The sequence below is a fragment of the Macaca nemestrina genome, chromosome 18 (assembly GCF_043159975.1).
Source record: "Macaca nemestrina isolate mMacNem1 chromosome 18, mMacNem.hap1, whole genome shotgun sequence".
Taxonomy (NCBI): domain Eukaryota; kingdom Metazoa; phylum Chordata; class Mammalia; order Primates; family Cercopithecidae; genus Macaca; species Macaca nemestrina.
The window spans coordinates 57426973-57440773 of record NC_092142.1 but is presented as its reverse complement, the minus strand read 5'-3'; the positions used below and the strand labels follow the sequence as shown (position 1 = coordinate 57440773).

Sequence of the window (13801 nt, the reverse complement as noted above, 5' to 3'; positions counted from 1 at the left end):
TGGACATCGTTATACCTTTTTCCATTTAATTGAAAGGAAGTCTACTCTTTTCAAAGGATACAGTTCAGAACATTTAGTCATTATATTCTCCTCCTCTGTAATATCCTTACTTTCTTTTCTCTATTTAGTTCAACAAAGACTGAAACAAGTGGGTGAAAGTCTACCACCACTGTTGTATTTTTATTAATTTGTCTTAGTTATTCCCTCCAATTTTACATATGGAACAGGATGCTAAAACGGGACTCTCGTTTTGGCTTCAGCTGAGACTCCAAAGTGGAGTGAGATCAGTGCAACAGATGCCAAGAACTCTACCTCCTAAATTGGGGAGCTAGATTGCCTATGTAGGACATGCTGACAGGCTGTAAAAATGACTAATCCCACAATGCGGAGTAAATGAGATAAAGTACAAAGACAATTTATAGGAGAGTTATATGGTAAAAATTTTCTGCCATTGTTAAAAGCTGTACTTTTGAAGAATAATAATATGGAAAAAAGATCGTAACATACTCTTAATGGGAAAAAAGCACAGGACACAAAACTATATGCTTAATCCTAATTGTATGAAATACACGTACAGAAAAAAGACAGGAAACAACCTAATTGGGACTTCAGGTACTTTTTCTTTTCTTCTTGACATTTGTCTGAATTTTAGAAATTTTCTACAATAAATATGTGTTGGTTTCTTTTTAAAATCTCTCTTGTTTTTTTTTTTTTTTTTTTTTTTAGATGGAGTCTCACTGTGTCACCCAGGCCGGAGTGCAGTGGTGCGATCTCAGCTCACTGCAACCTCTGCATTTGGGTTCAAGTGATTCTCCTGCCTCAGCCTCCCAAGTAGCTGGGATTACAGGCATATGCCACTGCTTCTGGCTAATTTTTGTATTTTTAGTAGAGACAGGGTTTCATCATGTTGGCTAGGCTGGTCTCAAATTCCTGACCTCAAGTGATCTGCCCACCTCGGCCTCCCAAAGTGTTGGGATTACAGGTGTGAACCACTGTGCCTGGTCCTTTTTAATCATGTTTGAGATTAGAAAAAAAAATACTTTTAAAAAGATAATTCAAATATCCAAATAATCACCTTTTTTTTTTTTTTTTTTTTTTTTTTTTGCTACCTTTGCTCTCCAGCTTATAACCAATATATGAATGAAAAGCAATTGATTTGGGATCAGTCTTCCTCTCACACAAGGTCCCAGACAGAGGCAGGTTGGTGGATCAGCAACCTGGCGTCATTAGCAGCAGGTTTAACAGCAGTTTCTGTTGCTTCTTTTCCCAGTAAATGGCCAGAATATTCCAAAAGGATGTGTCAAGTTTGCCTACTTTGTTCTCGTATATGTATTTGCAGCTGGTGCTGGGACCAATGCAGTAGTTGTAGTTTTATGTTTAATTACAGCTGAGAAATTCAGTTGCCATAGATATAGAGGGCTAGGATGATATTACTGTTGCCATTTGCCTCACAAGCTGGTTAAAATTGACCTTTAAAAATCTAAGCTTAATTATCTTTACTGCCAAAGTAGGCCCCCTGGGGTTGTACCTTATGAAGTCATATTTTGACAATCATTTCCTTCTTTTCTCATCATTAAACCTTATTTTCTGGATCTGCCATGAAATGCACACGGGGCCTCTCTACATTGCACATTTTCCAAATTCACATAAGATCGAAAACTGTATTTGCATTCTGCCTTTTCCCTGGAGAAGGAGCTGAAGGAGGTCCCAGGAAGACTTACTGGCTTATTTCCAATGGGCTCACCTGTCAGTGGCAAAAAAGTGGGGATAGGAGGTTGGGGGTGGAGTGAAGATTTTGATGATCCTAGGCGCACCTCATTTCTTCCTCCACACAGCACTATCTTGTGTATGTGTTCTGGAAAATAGGTTCTATAATGAAGTTTGCTGTGGTTTGAAACGTTAAGCATCCTCAGAAGTCAGGCGATGCACCAGCGATGCTCCCACACTGCATGCCTGTGTGCACAGCTGCAGCGCCCCTGACTCCACTAGTAGCTTCCACTGGTCCACAGCAGTTGAATGCATGTCTTCATTCATTCATTCTTTGAACAAACGTCCTAGAAACTGAGGATACAGCAATGAACAAGAGAGACAAGGATATTAGCTTTATAGATCTACTTTGAATGGGGGAGGCTGAACTAATACTCTCAGAAGCAACTCTACAATCCCCCTGGTAGGTGCTATGAGGGAAGAACCCAGGGTGCCATAAGAACCTCTTTCTTTTCCTTCCTTCCTTCTTCCTTCCTTCCTTCCTTCCTTCCTTCCTTCCTTCCTTCCTTCCTCTCTCTCTCTTTTTCTTTCTTTCTTTTTTTATTTGAGACAGAATCTTGCTCTGTCACCCAGGCTCGAGTGCAGTGGTGCAATCTTGGTGACCTCTGCCTTCCAGGATGGGATTTCACCATGTTGGCCAGGCTGGTCTTGAATTCCTGACCTCAGGTGATCTACCCTCCTCAGCCTCCCAAGGTGCTGGGATCACAGGTGTGAGCCACCGCGCCTGGCCAAGAACTTATTTCTGATCTATGGCATGGGTTATGGGTTTTAGGCAGCCTCTCCCAGGAAGTGACATTTCAGTTAAGACCTGAACAATGGCACTCCAGATTTTTCTGTATCGGAGATGATTCAGGACAGTATTCAGAGTAGATGAAAAGGGTTGAAGCTGTATGTCTTTGAGAAAACAATAATTACTGTCAGGAAAGGAAGGTGATGGATAAGGTCCCCTCAGACACACCTTTATCACAGTACAGGGCATGACAAATAAGGTATTCAAAGAGCAAGCACAAATGCCCTGAGGTCAGTCTCCTAGTGGGATATTTGGATAAAAGATCTAAACACAAATTTTCATCACTGTAAACCAGTCTCAGGACCCCTTTACTCTATACAAATTATTGAGAATTCCAAAGAGGTTTTATTTATACAGATTATATCTACCAAAAATAAATTACCTATTAGAAATTAAAACTGAGGCCAGGTGTAGGGGCTCACAACTGTAGTTCCAACACTTTGGGAGGAGAAGGCGTAGGCAGGAGGATTGCTTGAGCCCAGTGGTGGAGGCTGCAATGACCTATGATTGTACCACTGTGTGGCAGCTTGCTGGGGACAGAATGAGACCCTGTGTCTTAAAAAATAAAAATAAAAAAAAAGGCTGGGCACAGTGGCTCATACCTGTAATCCCAGGACTTTTGGAGATAGATCACTGGAGTTTGAGGCTAGCCTGGGCAACATAGTGAGACCCCGTCTCTCCAACATATACAAAAAAAAAAAAAAAAAAGCTGGGTGTGGAGTTGTGGAGCTGTAGCCCCAGTTACTTGGGAAGCTGAGTTGAAAAGATCGCTTGAGCCTGGGAGGCGGAGGCTGCTGTGAGCCACTGCACTCCAGCCTGGGCTACAGCGTAAGACTCTATCTCAAGCAAAAAATAAACTGAGAAAGTTTAAAAACCTTTATTAATTCTTCTAGAAATAATAAACCAATTACATATTAACGCAACTTTTTTTGTGAAAAATATACTTTGGGCAAATAAATTTTGGGCAAAGTGTAGCATTATTTTACATTTTTATCAATATTCTAAATATCTGGCTTAATAGAAGACAGCTGAATTCTTATATGGCCTCTACATTTAACCTCTTGTAATATGTTATTATTTAGTTGAAGTATACTGTTACAGTCTGAATTATGTCCCCACTACCTCAGAATGTGAGTGTATTTGGACACTGGGTCTTTACAGGTACAATTAAGTTGAAAATGAAAACATTAGGGTGGACCCTAATCCGCTATGACTGGTGTCTTTATCAGAGTAGGAAGTCTGGACCCCGGCACAGAGCGAAGACCACATAGAGACACCAGAAGCGTGCAGACATCAGACGCCAATGAGGGAGGTTTCAGGAGAAACCAGCCCTGGGGATACCCTGAGCTTGGACTTTCGGCCTCTAGAATTGTGAGAAAATAAATTTCTGCTCTTTAAGCTACCTGGTCTGTGGTACTTGGTGAGGGCAGCCCTATGAGGCTAATGTATATATGAAGAAAGTTTGGCCTCATACAGATAGGTGTAGTTGGAAAAGTTCAGATATTTTAAAGGCCTTTTTAGATCATTGTACATAGCCTTCTTTGAGTATACCCAAACTTTTTTTTTTTTTTTTCGAGACAGTCTTGCTCTATCTCCCAGACTAGAGTGCAGTGGCCCAATTTCAGCTCACCGCAACCTCCACCTCCTGGGTTCAACCAATTCTCCTGCCTCAGTCTCCTGAGTAGCTGGGATTACAGGTGTGCACCACCATGCCCAGCTAATTTTTTGTATTTTTAGCAGAGGTGGGGTTTCACCATGTTGGCCAGGCTGGTCTTGAACTCCTGACCTCAGGTGATCCACCCACCTCAGCCTCCCAAAGTGCTGGGATTACAGGCATGAGCCACCATGCCCTGCCTGACCATACCCAAACTCGACAATTGATGCTTTATCTTATAGGTTAGCTGCATGTGGACTCTGAAGCCACATCAATGACTTTTTCATATTCTCTTATATTAAAATCCATTATTTTGCTTTGCTTTCTTCTTTTGTCTTTTGAGACGAAGTCTTGCTTTGTTGCCCAGGCTGGAGGGCAGTGGTGTAATCTCGGCTCACTGCAACCTCCACCACCCAGGCTCAAGCTACTCTCCTGCCTCAGCCTCCTGTGTAGCTGGGATTAGAGGCCTGTACCACCATGCCTGGCTAATTTTTGTATTTTTAGTAGAGACAGGATTTCGCCATGTTGGCCAGGTTAGTCTCGAACTCCTGACCTTAGGTGATCCACCCGCCTCTGCCTCCCAACGTGCTGGGATTGCAGGCGTGAGCCGCTGCACGCAGCCTGCACTTGGTCTTTCGATGGATCTTTACTCACGCATGGCTTCATTGAATTGTGTTCTGGTCATTTGGAAAATATCAGTTCGTGGAGTGATGCAGATTTTCCAAATATTATACAAAATTTAAAAATCACATTTGGTAACGTCACCACCAATCTCATCAGAAAAGTATGTAAAGTATTGGAAAGTGTCCACACTTACAGTGGTGGATACAAGTTTCCCAAATGCTAATTTTCATTTAAAAGCTCAACTTTTATCATGCCAACAAATATTTCAGTTGTTCTCCTTGAAGCGACGGCTCACTCCTTTTATTTTCAAGAAAATGTTGACCAAATACCCAAGTCTGAGTAAGCACAGTCTGTCAGTCATTCTTTTAAGTAAAAACGAAGTTCCATCACCAAGAGGGCTGGGAGGCCAGCAGCTCAGGCACAGAGGATGTTGCCTGGAGGTAATCACTGTCCTCCGGTTCACAGAAGGGCTTCCCATTTCATCACACAGAATATTAAAAAATCATGTACTCCAAAGTCAAGATGTCATAGAATTAATCATCTTAATGGTTTCTTCACAGACATTTTTAAGTGAAACTGGCTTTTCCTCTCCATGAGGTGTACTGTGGTAAAAAAACAGGCCACGTTCAGCTTTGGATTCCTGTCCTGTCTGTTTTACTTTCAAAATAGACTTTAAATCCGACCACTTCTCACTAAAACCCACTTTTACCCCCGGCTTGAGCCTCCACCATCTCCTCGGATTGCTGCAGAGGCTTTCAGACTGAGGTCCCCACTCCACCACTTAGCCCATTCCAAGCTATTCTCCACCCAGCAACCTCCTCCCCTGAACACCCTCTCCAAAGCAGCACACACACCATCCCTAACCTGGCTTGATTTTTCTTCCCAGTACTTTAGAAGGTGAGCTCCCTCAGGAAGGACTTTGTTTGGTGCCATGTCTGGCACCTAGTAGTTGCTCAATAAACATTTGTTGGGTGAATGAGAAAGAGTGCCAGTTCCCAGCGACACCTCCCCTAACTGAATGTGAAAAAGACTCCCCTCCTCCTGCTCTTCCTCTCTCCCTCCCTCCTTGTGCTTTTGGGCCAGGTCTTGTGTTTGACCTTGGGAATATAAAGGCAAATAAAACACACAGCCCCTCCGTTCGGGAACCTCCTGTTCCAGTGCAGAGGACAGAACCAATTTTGTCCACTGAGCCACAAGCTATTCTGATGTGATTCAGTGGATAAAAGCCCAGGACTTGGGGTGGCAGAGACCTGGCTTCAAAGCCCAGATCTTAACCTTTCTGAGCCTCAGTTTCCTCATCTGTAAAATGGCAATAATAGTTCTTTGTGAAAATTAAATAAGATAATAATATAATTAGGTGTTTTGCATATTAATTATTAATGGTAGCTGTTTTTAAGTGGTGAAGGTGGAATTTATGTCTTGAGGACTAGATTTTTTTTTTTTTTTTTTTGAGACAGGATCTCACTCTGTCACCCAGGCTGGAGTGCAGTGGTGCAAGGTCAGCTCACTGCAACCTCCGTCTCCTGGGCTCAAGTGTTTTTCGTGCCTCTGCCTCCTGAGTAGCTGGGACTTCAAACATGTGCCACAACGTCTGGCTAATTTTTGTATTTTCTCTAGAGTCTGGGTTTCACCATGTTGGCCAGGCTAGTCTCAAACTCCTGAACTCAAGTGGTCTGCCTGCTTTGGCCTCCCTAAGTACTGGGATTACAAGCATGAGCCACCAGGCCTGACTGAGGACTAGAGTTTTTAAAAACACACCCAGAGAATTCACTAGAGAGGAGGGTACGGGGGTGGAGACAGGGTAGGAGAGCTTCCGGGAGCAAGGCACGTGGGCCCATGTCTGGGGTCTTGCTGACATGGTGAAATGCGGTGTGGTGAGTGGCTGAGGTCTGGAGGGACTGGGATGGTGCTAGACGGGTTGGCAGGAGCTGGTGACCCGGCCTAGGGGGATTCTTGCCAGCAGGCAGGGAGGTGAGACCTAGGCAAAGCTGCCTGGAGCCAGATGTCTGGCAGCAAGGTGGAGGATGGATTGGAGGAGGCAGGGAGACCAGTGAGGGGCAGGACCCACAGGATGCCATGAGGGTGAGGGCAGGGGCGGGGTGGCAGACAGGAGGCTGGGGAAGAAAACTGCAATGGAAAGAAACTCAAGCACCGTGCTGAGAACTGGGACACTCTTCCTGCCTTTCCCCCATCTCTTGCACCTATAAGTTGAGGTACACAGAGGTAAGCTCCAAGCCACCCAGTGGATGCCTGAAACCATGAATAGTACCAAAGTCCATATAGATGACTTCTTTTTCCATATATATATAGCTTTGATAAAGTTAAATTTATACATTAGACACAGTAAGAGATTAACAACAATAATAAAATAGAACAATTATCTGGGCATAGTGGCTCACACCTGTAATCCCAGTACTTTGGGAAGCCAACGCAGGTAGATCACTTGAGGTCAGGAGTTCGAGACCAGCCTGGCCAACATGGTGAAACCCCATGTCTACTAAAAATACAAAAATTAACCAGGCACGTGCACATGCCTGTAATCCCAGCTACTCAGGAGGCTGAGACAGGAAAATCGCTTGCAGTGAGCTGAGATTGTGCCACTGCACTCTAGCCTGGGTGACAGAGTGAGATCCTGTCTCAAAAAATAAATAGAGAAATTATAACAATATACTGTAATAAAAGTTATGTGGATGTGGACTCTCTCTCTCTCAAAATATCTTATTGTCCTGGACTTACCCTTTTTCTTGTGATGAAGAAGGGGTGGAGCAGGGTGGTGCAAGATTTCGTTGCTACTCAGAAGGATGCACCATTCAAACTTACAAATTGTTTATTTCTGGAATTTTTCATTTAATAGTTCTGGACCATTGTTGACTGTGGGTAACTGAAACCATGGATGAGGTGCGGTGGGGGGTGGCTACTGTATTTGTTGCCTGGAATTTCCTGTCCCTCCTGTCTATCTCAGTAAGATGATACGGGTAATCCAGGATGTCTATTTCTGCAATGAGGCAGAATATTTTAACAGCCAGTCTGACAGATGGGTGCCCGATCTCTTAACGCTGCTTTATTTTACAGCGAGGGACACATGGAGCCCTTCGTTAGTTAGTTGGTTTAGATGCATCACACTTGGTTCTAAAAAAAGACCTCCTTCTAACTTTTATACAATAAGCACTTATTGGCTGATAAGTGTTAAAGATATCATATATTGTTTGAAACACAATACTCTTTGTTACGAATTATTTATAATAGAATGTTCTTAAAATGAACTGTGCTCCTCTGAGCTCCACAGAAAGGCCAGAAACACTATAGCCTGCCTTCCGCAAATGTTCCTTATTGTATAAAAGTAACACATGCTTATGAAAGAAAAAGCACAAAATTAAATGGAGTCAAAAGTAAAAGATCGCTATCTCCTCCCCACCATCCCTGAATTCTTAACCCACCCTTCAGAGGGGAGGCTGTAGCCTGACAGACATTTTCTATGTATATCTTTTTATAATGTAGTTTTTAAAAACCCAGAAATGAGCTCACATTCTATTTCCTGTTTTGTAGCTTGCTTTTTCTCTTCAACAATAGATCGCCTTTTGGAGGTCCAGGCATTGAATCGCACCCCATTCTATGTTTTGGCGGAAGAGTCCTCTCTATGCGGAGTTTTTTCTTACAGGGAAGGGTGGCCTTGAGCCCAGCCATCGTTAGTAGAACAAGCAGACTTCAGAGACACCAACTTAATTTGCAAGGGGATCCTTGGAAAAATGGCAGTTTTTGTCCTTTGTAGCACATCAGCCTGTGGCTTGGATATGTGCCTGGAACTCATGGAAACTCCAAGGGTCCCCAGGCACCAAGGAGGTCCCAGGAGGAACTGGACAATGGCTAGCCCCAGACAGCAGAAATGGGGTTTGTGGCTAGATCAGATTCTTACTGTAGGGGATCCTCAGAGCCCAGATAGAATATATTTAGACATGTTTTCCATTTCCTCCAGGGCTTTCATCATTGACCTTGAGAAATAGAATGGCAAGTTGGTTTATGGCAAGGACAAGTTCCTCCCAGGAAAACTCACTGTAGCATTCACTCAGTAGGCTCTAGCAAAGATGATTCTTTGGTGTAATAGGTTAGCTTATGGAACACAAAGAAAATAGTTGTTGACAATAAGAGTCAAAGTCTGTAGAATATTTGATGGGATTTATTCTGAGCCAAATATGAGTGACCCTGAGAACATGTGCCCAAGGTGGTCAGGCTTGGTTTTATACATTTTAGCGAGATATAAGACATCAATTAATACATGTATGATGTATATTGGTTTGGTCCAGAAAGGCAGGACAAGTGGAAGCAGGGGAGTTTCCAGGTCACATGTGGATTCAAAGATTTTCTAATTGGCAATCAATCGAAAGACTATCTAAGACCAGGCACGGTGGCTCATGCCTGTAATCCCAGCATTTTGGGAGGCTGACATGGGTGGACTTGAGGCCAGGAGTTCAAGGTCAACCTGGCCAACATGGTGAAACCCCATCTTTACTAAAAGTACAAAAATTAGCTGGGCATGGTGGTGCATGCCATGCCTGTAATCCCAGCTACTCAGGAGGCTGAGGCAGGAGAATCATTTGAACCCAGGAGGCGGAGGTTGCAGTGAGATGAGATCTCACCACTGCACTACAGCCTGGGTGACAGAGCAAGACTAAGTCTAAAAAAAAAAAAAAAAAAAAAAAGGTTCCTATCTACAGACCTGGAATCAATAAGAAAGGAATGTCTGGGTTACAGTAAGGGATTGTAGAGATCAAGGTTTTATAATGTTATGCAGATAAAGCCTCTAGGTAGTAGGCTTCAGAGAGAATAGATTGTGTTTCTTATCAGACTTAAAGAGTCTGTTCTGTCACCCTTAAGGTCTGTGTTGATGTTAATGTTGATCAGCTGGACCTGAATTCCAGAAAGGAGGAGGGTATAATGAGGCCTGTCTGCCTGTCTCGCCCCCCACTTCCCATCATGGCCTGAGGTAGTTTTTCAGGTTAACTTTGGAATGCCCTTAGCTGAGAAGAGGGGTCCATTCAGATGACTGGGGGGCTTAGAATTTTATTTTTGGTTTACATTTTCCCCCTTCTGGCAAAAATTTGCCAGAGGCAACATCAATGGTCACCAAACTTTTATTTTGTCCCACAGTGTAGCCAGGGTGGCATGGCTGCCTGCCCCAGGTCCATCTAGTCCCTTGGTGGGACCCCTATGGCCAAGGGACTTCAAGTCAAAAGACTTACAGCCAATTTAAATGTTCTAGGCTAGTCAAGAATGGACATAGACCAGCATTCATTAACCCTCACATTTTTTAGAGTAATATAAAAGCCAACAAACAAAATGCCAAAGGCAGGGTTATAAAATTCACTTATCTTTAACTTCTATGCATTGAGTTACTGTAATCTTGGTTTCAGTTACAGACTTATCTTTAACTTCTATGCATTGAGATACTGTAATCTTGGTTTTAGTTATACAAAACTTAGCTATACAAAACTTAAGCACTGTTATACAAAAACTTAGCTATACAAAACTTAAGCACTGTTATACAAAAACTTAGCTATACAAAACTTAAGCACTGTTAAAACCTTTCAAGCTAAGGAATTTAGGGACTTCTGTTGTGCCACAATGCTTTTATGTGATCTTTTAGTAATTTGTCCTAAGGTGACTGATTTAAAACTTTTTTTAAATATATATCTATCTCCATAAACTCATAACTATGTGTGCTATACCCAGGAGGTGTTGTCATGAGGTATCTTTATATTCTTTTAGTAATAATTTTCTTTTAATTCTATAGGAAGCAGGAAATTCTTTATGTTTGGGATGAATGAAAAGGTGCCATGAATCTAGTAACCCAGGAGGCAGAGTTCCTTATTTTGCCTGCTGTTTAGGCATCTGTGTACCCATCCTTGATTTGGAGGGTCTGAACTAACTCTATCCCTCAAAACCAGCCCTTACAATCTCATGCTTTTGGAGGACCAGGCACTGAATTAGACCCCATTCCCTGTTTTGATGGAACACCTCTTCCACCATAGTCCCTGTGACTAGAGGTGGGGTGCTGGTAGAGTTTTAGCCGCAGGGCATTTGCAGTGAGAAACAAATGGGCCCCAGTGGGATTCCAAATAACGGAGATTCGCAGGCTTTGTCCAATCATCTCAGAAAACCATGATTCTGGTTTTCTGGGAAGAAGTACAACTATGAGAGATAAATAACATTAATAATTTGACAGTCCACTTTGGGAGGCCAAGGTGGGTAGATCACGAGGTCAGGAGATCGAGACCATTCTGGCTAACATGGTGAAACCCCATGTGTACTAAAAATACAAAAAATTAGCTGGGCATGGTGGTGGGCGTCTATAGTCCCAGCTACTCGGGAGGCTGAGTCAGGAGAATGGCGTAAACCCCAGAGGGGGAGCTTGCAGTGAGCCAAGATCGTGCCACTGCACTCCAGCCTGGGCAACAGAGCGACACTCCGTCTCAAAAAATAAAATAAAATAAATAAATAAATAAATTGACAATCAAAAGAGAATTCATTTGTCAGATGGGAGAAAAAAGGAACCTTTTTCATTGGGTGCCAACTAAAAACATTTAGAAAATTATATCCTGTTACTCTAGAGGATTACTGTAGCCAAGAAAGAATTCATGATTCAATCTTCACTCAAAAATAAATGTCAGGGCTGGAATCTAGTAACAGGAGTTATAATTTTTCTTTGAAACAATTTATCTTTCTCTAGCCCTCCTTTTCTACTAAAGAGAAACTATAGTAAGACCAATTTGTGTGCAAAATAAGTTTTTTTTTTTTTTTGTTTTGTTTTTTTTTTTTTTTAGACAGAGTCTTGCTCTGTTGCCCAGGCTGGAGTGCAGTGGCATGATCTTGGCTCACTGCAAGCTCTGCCTCCCGGGTTCACACCATTCTCCTGCCTCAGCCTCCCGAGTAGCTGGGACTACAGGCACCTGCCACCATGCCTGGCTAATTTTTTTTGTATTTTTAGTAGAGATGGGGTTTCACCATGTTAGCCAGGATGGTCTTGATCTCCTGACCACGTGATCCACCTGCCTCAGCCTCCCAAAGTGCTGGGATTACAGGCGTGAGCCACCGCGCCCGGCTGCAAAATAAGTTTTAGGCTTATTATACTTGGTCTGATTATTTACATAAAACGCAGCAATGATTGATTGGCCAGATAGGCTCTTTTTAGATTGGCTTTGCTGGAACTTTAACTAAAAATATGTTATTCTAGGCAAAGCATTGGTAGAATAACCAATGTCTCCAATTGTTTTGTTTTAAAAGAAAAAAGACTCTCACTAAACTTATGCAAATAATGATATTGATATAAAATCAGAATGCTCATGAACAGTTTCCAAATTTTGGAGAACTCAGGTAGAGAAAAAGGTAAATTTACTCACAAAAACATTTTTTACCCAGTTGCTCTAAACTATAAATAACTCAGAAGAAAAAGATTTCCTTGACTTGTCTTTAACCAGAGCAGCAGGCTTCCAAACAAGATGTTGTTTGTTCACCTTGGAACTGCCATTCACAAGTGAAGCAGCTCTTGTCAGATGACAGCCGTTTATCAGGCACTGTCAAATCTACCAGCTGCTTACATGGTTAGATCAGTCCTGGGGGAAAAGAGGCTCCCTGCTCATGAATACCTCCACTTTGCATCCCCAGGAAGCAAGATCCTATATAAACCATTTTTTATCATGGAATTATTTTGGGCACCATTATTTCCATTGGCATAGGGGAAGTGTTGGTTAACATCCCACAGCAAGGCAGTAAATGTCCCTCAAGTGGAAAATCTCTACTCCAGAGTCTCAGTAGTTGTCATCGGGAGGTGCTCACAGCTTTTGCCATAAGCCCCAGTGAACACTCCACAAAGAGCTATCAGTGGAGGATTTGTCCCAACCAGCACTCCAGCTTTTACCCAATATTCTGTGGGCTCAGGCAATCTTACTAGTTCCCATTTAGGGTGTCCAGTGAACATTTCTTAAAGGGCAGTGATATGGTTTGGCTGTGTCCCCACCCAAATCTCATCTTGAATTTAGTCCCCATAATTCCTACATGTTGCAGGAAGGACACTGTGGGAGGTAACTGAATCACAGGGGTGGGTCTTTCCCATGCTGTTCTCATGATAGTGAATAAGTCTCATGATATCTGATAGTTTTATAAAGTGGAGTTCCCCTGCACACGCTCTCTTTGCCTGCTGCCATGTAAGACATGACTTTGCTCCTCCTTTGCCTTCTGCCATGATTGTGAGGCCTCCCCAGTCATGTGGAACTGTGAGTCCATTAAACCTCTTTCCTTTACAAATTACCCAGTCTCAGGTATGTCTTTATTAGTAGTGTGAGAACAGACTAATACAGGCAGATTTACGTGCCTTCAGTTTTATAGTACTAGGTAGGAGAAACATCCCCCAGTCAGATACGACACCCATTTTCATAAGACATTTAGGTAAAGGAGTTGCATCTCTCTTATATAAAGCCTGTTTAAACATCTCAAATTTCATAATCTTATCAATCTTTACATTCTTACGTTCTGGTACCAGGGACTTTTCTTCTCCACCCCCAGACCATTTTATCTTTTCTGGTGAAAAAGGATTTGGGTTCCCAGCAAGGAGTTGAGCCAAGGAACTCAGACCCTTTTGTCAAATTTTTATCTTAATTTGTGTCAGTATTGCTCCAGGCAATGTCAGCTTTCTCGTTATAATCTTTGCCTTTTGATTTTTCTCAAATCTCCCCAATCTGGGGCACATGTAGAAAACTAGTGTGGGGCCCTTTAATGGTGTCACAGGCATTTGAACCAGAGCTACTCCATCTTGAATAGGGGCTGGGTAAAATTAGGCTGAGACCTGGTGGGCTGCATTCTCAGGAGATTAAGGCATTCTTAGTCACAGGAATGAGATGGGAGGTCAGCACAAGATACAGGTCATAAAGACCTTGCTGATAAAACAGGTTACAGTAAAGAAGCTGGGTAAAACC

The 13801-nt window shown here is 42.6% G+C and overlaps 1 long non-coding RNA gene across 1 annotated transcript in view; it reads right to left on the bottom strand.

The window, feature by feature from the left end:
• Positions 1–679: 679 nt before the first annotated feature.
• The window catches only part of LOC139359889 (uncharacterized), a 33178-nt gene continuing 20056 nt past the window's right edge, over positions 680–13801 (bottom strand). The window contains exon 2 of the long non-coding RNA XR_011616512.1: positions 680–2061. This is a non-coding gene — a long non-coding RNA (uncharacterized lncRNA). The remainder of the gene's footprint in view (positions 2062–13801) is intronic.